A 9214-nucleotide genomic window follows, 5' to 3' on the forward strand; every position below is an offset into this window, starting at 1 on the left:
TAAAAAAAAGAAAAAGAATAATGACTAAGCCCCATTTAAAACAAGTAGTGATATAATTTTTTTTTTTTTTTTGATATAATTTGAAAAAATGATCACTTTGGTAAAATTTTCAGTTTTACACAAAATGGTCATATGCTCTTTTGAAAAAAAGTTGCAAAAATAGCCAATTTTATCTAATAGTTAAATTACTAACCAAAAGTAGCCGATTTTGTATTTTTGTTGCAATAACCATTTCATATATTTATTTAAGAGAAATAAAAACAGAATTTATGAAATGATCAAATTTACATTTTTTGCAAAAATGACCATATTTATATTTTTTGTAAAAATGACCAGATTTACATTTTTTTTTTTTGCAAAAACAACCTCTCTATTTTTCTTTTCTTAAAATCACCAGAAACTAAAAATATAAAAAAATCTTTGAGATTGTTGTTTTTTTTTTAGCAGAAACATGAGTTATGTATCAACTTCATAATAATAAATATAGAATTAACACCTACTTTAATAATAGAACACAAATATATAATAACAACAAAACATAATTTAATTAATTCCAATAAAGTTATGTATCACTTCATAATGATAAAGATAAAATTAATACTTAGTTAATAATAGAACACAAATATATAATAATAACAAAACATAATTTAAACTAATTCGAAATAAAGTTATCACTTCATAATGATAAAGATAGAATTAACACCTAGTTTAATAATAAAACACAAATATACAATAACAATGAAACATAATCATATTAAGTAGCATAACATATTTACTATTTCAAATAAACTAAACATAATAATTTAATCAAAAATATAAACATGCTTCATTATTTTTTGAAGTTGCATTGCAAAATGTAAGGAAAGAGATGTACCTAAAGAGATGATGACAAAATAATGATGAAAACAAAACTTAATTGAATTCTCAAAGACCACCAAAAGATGAAATATATATCTATTTTTTTTCTTTTAGAAGTTATGATTTCCCTCTTTTTTTTTTCTTTTTTTTTTAAAACTTAAAGATGGGAAAGCCCTTTTATTAATGGACCATTACATGAAGAGCTGGCCCAAAGAAGACCCGACCCAACACATAACCAGTCATTTTAGGAAACAAAAATATAAACAAAACAAAACAAAAAGGAAAAGGGAAAGGGGAAAAGGAAATAGAATCAGCGCAGCTCCTCCATCGTCGACGAGCTTATACCGGCAAGGTCGGCACAACCTCCTCCATCTTTGACGAGCTCATTCCAGCAAGCATCCTCCAGTGACTTGAAACCACAACATCAGTACAACGAGTTTGGGGTGTATTTCATCTCGAACGTTGTCTAGTCTCACCAACATCATGAAATCATCCCAATCGGAGACTTCTCCAGCTCAAGGTACTTCAATCGAGACTTCAAATCAGGTGATAGTCTCACTCCCTATGCAAATTTGTTTATCATATACCTAATATTGACCTCGCAACCTTCATCCCTTAGCTTTGACAGGTTGAGCCCAACAAGGAGCTAATACCACTGTCTTGAGCTTCGCTACGAGGTTACTGCATCCTTCATAGGTATTTTCCTTAACCTGTAACTTGCTCAGTGCCATTTAACAAATGTTTTCGCCATATGTGAATAAAACTCACTGATTTCGCAAACTTCAGAGTAGCGTATGAATGTTACTGCAGCCTGTTTATGTATTGTCATTGTTCTGAAATTTGCTCATGGCTTTATACCGTTATCCAGCGAAATATGATCCCAATATGCGTAATCTTCAGAATGTTGTATGGATGTTGTACTGCAACTGTTTATGTTTTTTCCTTGTTCTGAAATTCGCGCATTGCCTTTGTAATTATAACTCACTACCCTCGCAACCTTCAGAGTATTGTATGACTGTTGTATTTTTAAGCCTGAAATACATGCTCCTTCGTATGTTCTTATCTGAAACATCAATCTTGTGCAAAATCTCCATTCTGAAACTTTCTTATCCTTAGATTAGGAATTTGACTTTTATCCATATTTAGAATTGTCTTTGCTTCACTAGGTAGATCTTGGAAATCATTATAACATATAGAATCTGTACCTGCAAAAGAGAACACAATGGCCACCTCCAATCCATCTTTCAGAATATGTATCCTTCTGACCTCCATAGTCACCTCCCAAGGTCTGTGCCAAACCCCTTCAACCATTTTCATTGCAGCTAAAGAATCAGTTTCTATAATCAGTGGGAATAAATTGTTATTCCTGCAATATTCCAACCCTAGTCTCATAGCTACAATTTCAGCACTTAAATTGTTTGATAGTCCAATCTGCTGTTCTTGTTCTTTTTTTTTTCTCTCTTGAAATGAAAGAATAATGGGTTTAACTAGGTGTGGAGCATTAAACCCCCACTCTTCTTGAAAACTTAAGAGTCAATGCATGCATTAGACTCTTTGTTTTCCCAAGGTGCCACCACCCAAGATGACCAATGAAATTTCCTCTTTTCTTTTTTCTTTGTTCTTTTTCCAAGATAAAATTAATTAAAAGATTGCATTGCCCTTTTAGATGACCCATTTCTTTTATTCATTAATTGAATAATAGCTAAATGGGTCATCTAAAAATTTAGAATAGGCTCAAAATGCCATTTTAGATGACCCATTTTTTTTATTCATTAATTGAATAATAGCTAAATGGGCCATCTGAAAATTTAAAATAGGCCCAAAATGTAAACTCATTTGATCAAGACCCAAAAATCAAAAGAAAATCAGCCTTCTAACACAAAATCTAAACATCTAAACTATTTTGAAGATCAAAACACCACAAGTAAGGCAGAAAATAATAAAATAAAATAAAAAAATGAAATTAAGAAATAATAAACTCAAGCAACAACTTCAACATGATAGAACTTGTTCTAACACAAAATCTAAACATCTAAACTATTTTGAAGATCAAAACACCACAAGTAAGGCAGAAAATAATAAAATAAAATAAAAAAATGAAATTAAGAAATAATAAACTCAAGCAACAACTTCAACATGATAGAACTTGAAGAATACTAACAAAACAATATAAATTCGGCACCATAACGACTTATATGGTTTTAAAAAAAAAAGTGATAATGACGAATTTGGATAGAGGATGAGAGGGGAAAATGATTTGACATAAATTTTTGGATGAATGGAGGTCGCCGGAAAACTCCGCCGGAAAATTTGTTGACGGGTTTTGGACATAAACTTTACATCAAAGGATAGCCCTTGAAGAGCTCTACAATTTTATGTAAAGGATATAGGACGGGGATGACTGAAACTTTGTAAATCTAAAGAAAAAGGTGAAAATTTATGTTTGGTTTTTCTTAGATCTGTGGAGTTTGGCTATGTATATGAACGAATGGTTTGCGGATTTGTGTAGAGGAGGGTGAAAGGAAGAAATGGTAAAATTTTGGAGATTTTTTCGGCCAAGGGGTGGTGGCCGGCGGCGGCAATGGCGGTGGCCGACCGTTGGCAGGTGAAAGCAAAGGGGAGAAGAAAATAAAAAATGCAAATACAAAATTTGTTTTTTTGGAGTTTGGTATTTTTTTTTTTTTTGTAGGTCCATAAGAGACCTTGGATCAAAATATCATGAATGATTGAGATTTAATCTTGACCATTTCTATTGGACCGGGACAAAATTGATTGGGCCATCAGAATTTGGTCTAAATCAACTCAATTTAATAAAAAATTGGGTCACTTGGGCCAATTAAAAAAAAATATAAACAAAGATGAACTACCCAAAATACACAACAAAAATATAAGAAAAGACCTTACTATATATTGTAGGATTAAAATAAACACGTCAAAAATTATGTGTTCACAATATATAAAAGATGTATCTATACAGAATTAAACAAAATGACCATTCGGTCATTGTTATAACAACATATGGCCCAATTATTATTTGAGAAACTTTCGCATATATCCATTCAAAAATAGTTTAATTACGCTTTATAGCTATAATTTGCTAATTACGATTCGTAAATACATGTTATAGGGAGGAGAGTAGCGAGCGAGATTGGGAGAGGTAGGAGAGAGGTGAATTATATAGGTATATTGGTTAGATAATTGTATATTATGCATATGCATTTGTATATCTGGCGAGCAAGATTGGGAGATGGAGGAGAGAGGAGAGCGAGATAGGCAGAGGGAGGAGAGAGGCGAGCGAGATTGGGAGAAGGAGAGAGGTGAGCGAAAGAGGGCAATAATTTGCATCTCGTTTGTATAATTCGCGGGTATGTTTGTATAATTTGCGTGTTTTTGTATAATTGAGTAATATAAAGTCTAGAATTGATAAAACTCTAAATAACGAATCGATACAAACATAAACATATGAACTTTAAATAGTTATACAAATTATATTATACAAATTACATTATATAAATCATATTATCCAAAATCCAAAACTACACGTTTATACAAACTTTAAAAAGTTATACACAAAAAGATTGAATGTATATGGTGACAAACCTGGAAAACCAAAGGAAATCATCGTCATATACAAATACAAACCATGGTATACAAATACAAATCAAACGAAGAATTGTTAGTTGCAAATCATACAAATGTAGCTAATTATACAAATGTGACTAATTATACAAACTCGAAGTCAGCCCACATAATTAATTGTTAATGTTAGTCGCAAGTAGTAATTATAACAAACTATAGCTATGATGAGTAATTAAGTAGTATAAGTTTGCTTAACCGCGTAATTTTTCCTTATTATTACAGGGTATTTGGATTAGCTTAAAATTTGGTCAAACCTACTTTTAAGTCAATATTTGACTTAATGAAGTGTTTGGTAAATATAAAAAGTAACTTAAAATAAGTCAAAAATGACTTCAAATAAGTTAGGAAGTGTTTGGTAATGTCAAAAATAAAGTAGGTCCCCTACTTATATTTTTTGACTTAAAAGTCATTTCAGTGTGACTTTTTATTTTGGGAAAATTACGCGGATAAGCAAACATATACTAGTTAATTAACTAACATAGCTATAGTTTGAATTAATTACGGCTGACAACTTAATTTTAGTTGTAATTATGTCACATATACAAATACAGATTATATATATATATATATATATATATACACAATTATACGAGAGATATACATATACAATTATCCTCTGGCCACTCTCTGCCTCTCTCGCTCGCCTCTCTCCTCCCTCTCCCAATCTCGCTCGCCTCTCTCCTCCATCTCCCAATATCACTCGCTAGATATACATATACATATGTATATTAGTTACATATATACAATTATTGATAGATGTACATATACAATTCGCCTCTCTCCACTCTCTGCCCTCTCTCGCTCACCTTTCTCTTTTCTCTCTCCTCTCTCTCTAAATCTCACTCGTCAGATATACAAATACATATGTATATCAGTTGCATGTAAACAATTATTTGATAGATATACATATACAATTCGATAGATATACATATACAATTTGCCTCTCTCCACTATCTGTCCTCTCTCGCTCGCCTCTCTCCTCCCTCCTCCCTCTCCCAATCTCGCTCACCTCTCTTCTCCCTTTAACATTTAGCTACGAATCGAAATTAGAAAACTATAGCTATGGATCATAATTAAGTTATTTTTGAGTGGCTATGTGCGAAAATTTTTCTTTTATTTCTGACTTAAAAGCTATATTTTTAAGCCAATTCAAACGGGGTCATAGTCATATTGTTTTATTTTCCTCCCTGTTTTCTGCTTCGTCCTCCTCTCCTTCTTTTCTTTCTTTATTTTTTCTATGATCTTCTTCCGGCCATTAATGATTACTTTCCTCCTTCTTCCTTATTTCTTCGTTGATTTTCTTCTCCCTTCCTTCTTTGTTTTCTTCTTCCATGTTTAAAGCTTGTTGCTCGACTTTAAAATTGATGTGCAAGAAATGTGAGTCGTTTCAAGTGAATAAGATATGAAAATACTCGAAAAATTGGAGAGGAACTCATATCTAAATTTTGGGACTGTTTAAAGAAGATTTGAGTTGGTTGGGATTGAAAAATAATTGAACAGCAGCGTATACTTTACTGTATAAAAATTATATATAGATGTATATATAAATCACTGATACATAAATATACATGATTATACACTATTTATATAATATCGATACATCATATGACCATTTTGTTGAAAACAATTTTTGGTGGATGTATACATTGGTAACGCTAACATAACTGAAAGTTCACCACGAGGTTTAAGGGGTGTTTGGATTGACTTTTTTTTAGTGACTTATAAGTTAAAAGTTGATATAAGTTATTCCACCATGTATATGAAATAACTTATCCCATTACTATGATATAAATGATGTGATGAATAATCTAAACATATGATAAAATGATTTTGCATTTTGTTCTGAACGACTCCTAAAAGTCATACGTTAGGAACATCTAACTTTTGACTCTTTTTTTTCAGCCTAAAAGAAAGTGATTAAAAATACTTTTTGTGTTACTCAAATACTTTCAAAATTAAAAAAAAAACATAAAAAACAAAAACCTCTTAAACTAAATCAATTCAAACTCCCACTTAAGTGTCTTTTTTCTCTCTTAACTCCAAAAGGCTTACCATAGGAGTCCAATCGTTTTGTGCCATTTGATTGTGTGGACATGACCCACTCTGTGCAGAACTGGTTTAAGCGTATAGACATGAAGTCTAATATGGTGTCCGACCCAATTTGGTACCATATTTTGATTTTAAAATCTGGGAAAAACTACATAATTATACAAATATTTCTATGAATATAATGTATTTGGAACAGATTACATCTAATTTAATCAACATGTATCTGACATACATGTATTTGAGTGCACCAAATACATCTATTCGGTGAAGTAAATGTGGCACAAAAGATAATTTCAAAAACTAAAAGTGAAAACATATAATTAGATCCTAAACTAATGAAATTTGTATTATTTGAGACACTTGTAGAGAAATGAAGCAACACGGGAGTCAACCTATACATAAATCCAATTGTATATTTTACACAATTGACTTGAGAAAGTTCCCTGTCTTTACTACCCCTATCGATACAAAGTAAATAATTTTTTAAGGTGTGTTATTACACTCCTTAATAAAGTTAGTTAAAAATTAGGTATAATATATAAACATGCCCTTTATTTTGGTTTCTGTTAGTATATATGCCTTTAATTTTGAGTGTGCACAAGTAAATACATAAACTTGTATGGAGTCTGTTGTAACATCCCGACTTTTCGAAACGTCTAAATTAACTCGTACCTTCGTGGAAAGACAAAGAGGGTGAGTAATAAATTAAGAATGATGTGGTATGTCATATTTTAAGTGTTCACGGGTTGTATCTCATGTTTTGAAGTTAGGTAAGTCGCAAAATAAAAGTTGGCGAAAGTTATCGTAAGTTCCTTTTTAAAGATTTCTCTGAAATTTTGGTCAAATGTCTCGGAGGTTGTCTCCCAATTTATAAAAATTTATGGGTCCCACAACCTATCGAATCGAAGGTTTACGATTCTAGTTTCCAACGCAACAAACCGTTTGTTCATACGACTTCAGAATAGAGAGATTGCGCAAGCAGGCACGTGAGGTGGGTCCCCTAGGTCGGTGGAAGCTTATAAGATAGCATCTTCTTCATTTTTCTTCATTCCAACTCGTAAGATACCCACGAAAATCAAAGAATTACTCCTCAAATCATCCTTGTGTGTTCATGATCTCTTCTTGGCTCCTTATAAAAAATTGCCCTACGTCGCGAGCTCGTCGTTTTGGTATAATTTTCACGGTAAATTGAGCGGTGTAGCTACGTGAAAGTTGTGGCAGCAGGCTTTTTTTCAATGTTTTGATTTATTCAAGTGTTCTGGGAGTTCAAAGATAGGTAGGAACCATCTTTTTAGCAGTTTACGGAGACCTTAGGTCTTGGATAGTAATTTACGATAGAAATCCGTATCGATTGTCGAATTGTCGTAGTAATTTTATCCTTAATTACTGATTGATTTTACCTTTTTCTTTAGTGTTTTAGTGGTGTGGATAGAGATATTTTCAGCATAAATTATAAAGGAAAAGGTATGTTAAGACTATTCCCTTCGTTCGACATGTTTCCTTAGAGCTTGGGAGTGATATAGTAGGGTAGTTAATGTTGGTGATCTTGTAGATGTAATTGTGAGTGGTTGGCTGATTGAGTGGTTATAAACTCTCATTATAGGGACTCATAATATGTTTATAGCTAACTTGCTCGTCTTTAGCTGATTCAATTGTTTGTTGTCTCCGTTAGGGCTTGTGGTTAGCTGTTGAGATCTGAACTGCCTATGGGGGCTATGATGTTGTCTAATAGGACCATGTTATATCCTAAGAGGTCTATGTGTTGCCCCCGGGGTTGTACTGATATCAGCCAAAGAGTGTTATGTGTTGCCTACGAGGCTATTTTGACGCCAAAGAGGGCAATGTGTTGCCTACAGGGCTATGTTGATGCAAAAGAGGGCTACGTGCAACCCACAAAGCTATGATGTTGCCTAAGAGGGCTATGCGCTGCCTACGGGGTAATATCGTTGCCAAAAAGGGATATGTAACTTCTTACAAAGACAAGGGGTTACCGATATGGTTATGTAGATTGATTTGGCACCTTCTGGGCTTACGGGGGCCTATGTAGGTGGTATGTTGTTTGTACCTACCGACCTTATGGGGGCTTGGTTAGGTTGTTGTTTGATCATTTTTGTAATTTTTAAAATTCAGTATTGGGTTAGCATTCTTATTTAAATTTTGATTTCCTCACCTGATTGATTTTGGTATATTATAATACTTGCTCATTTAGTCTATAGCCTTTCATACTCTATACATTATTTTGTACTGACGCCCCATTGCCTAGGGCGCTGCATTCATGTATGCAGGTCCCGACAGACGACCCAGTAGACCTCCTCAGCAGCAGGACTGACTTCTATCTGGTTAGCTAGCCCCTTTCCTCCGGAGCTGCCAGAGTTTGGAGGTTTGTTAGCTTTTGTTGTATATGTTTTTATGGGTAGGCTGAGGCCCTGTCCAGCCAATCTTTACTACTCTTAGAGGCTTGCAGACTAGCGTGTGAGGTGTATAGCTATGTTATGGCCATGCTGGCCTAGTTTGTTGGTTTGTTGAAGCTTGTGAGTTGTTTGATGTATTGTCTTGATATATAATTGCTTCCAGTTTCGGTATTGAGATCAGGGTGGCCTCGACGGCCTTATCAGGACTTCTGTGCTAGGTGCCTATTTCTTTATATGAACACTTGGGAGTAGCTGTT

At 33.3% G+C, this 9214-nt stretch overlaps 1 long non-coding RNA gene across 1 annotated transcript; it reads left to right on the forward strand.

Moving 5' to 3' along the window:
- The first annotated feature begins 714 nt into the window (after nt 1-714).
- Nucleotides 715-8920, forward strand: LOC107059828 (uncharacterized). Its single transcript, XR_001472971.1, has 3 exons — nt 715-1404; nt 1478-1554; nt 8810-8920. It is a non-coding gene; the product is annotated as an uncharacterized lncRNA (long non-coding RNA).
- The last annotated feature ends 294 nt before the right edge of the window (nt 8921-9214 follow it).

Source organism: Solanum tuberosum, unplaced genomic scaffold, assembly GCF_000226075.1.
Source record: "Solanum tuberosum cultivar DM 1-3 516 R44 unplaced genomic scaffold, SolTub_3.0 scf00042, whole genome shotgun sequence".
In the NCBI taxonomy this organism is placed as follows: Eukaryota; Viridiplantae; Streptophyta; class Magnoliopsida; order Solanales; family Solanaceae; genus Solanum; species Solanum tuberosum.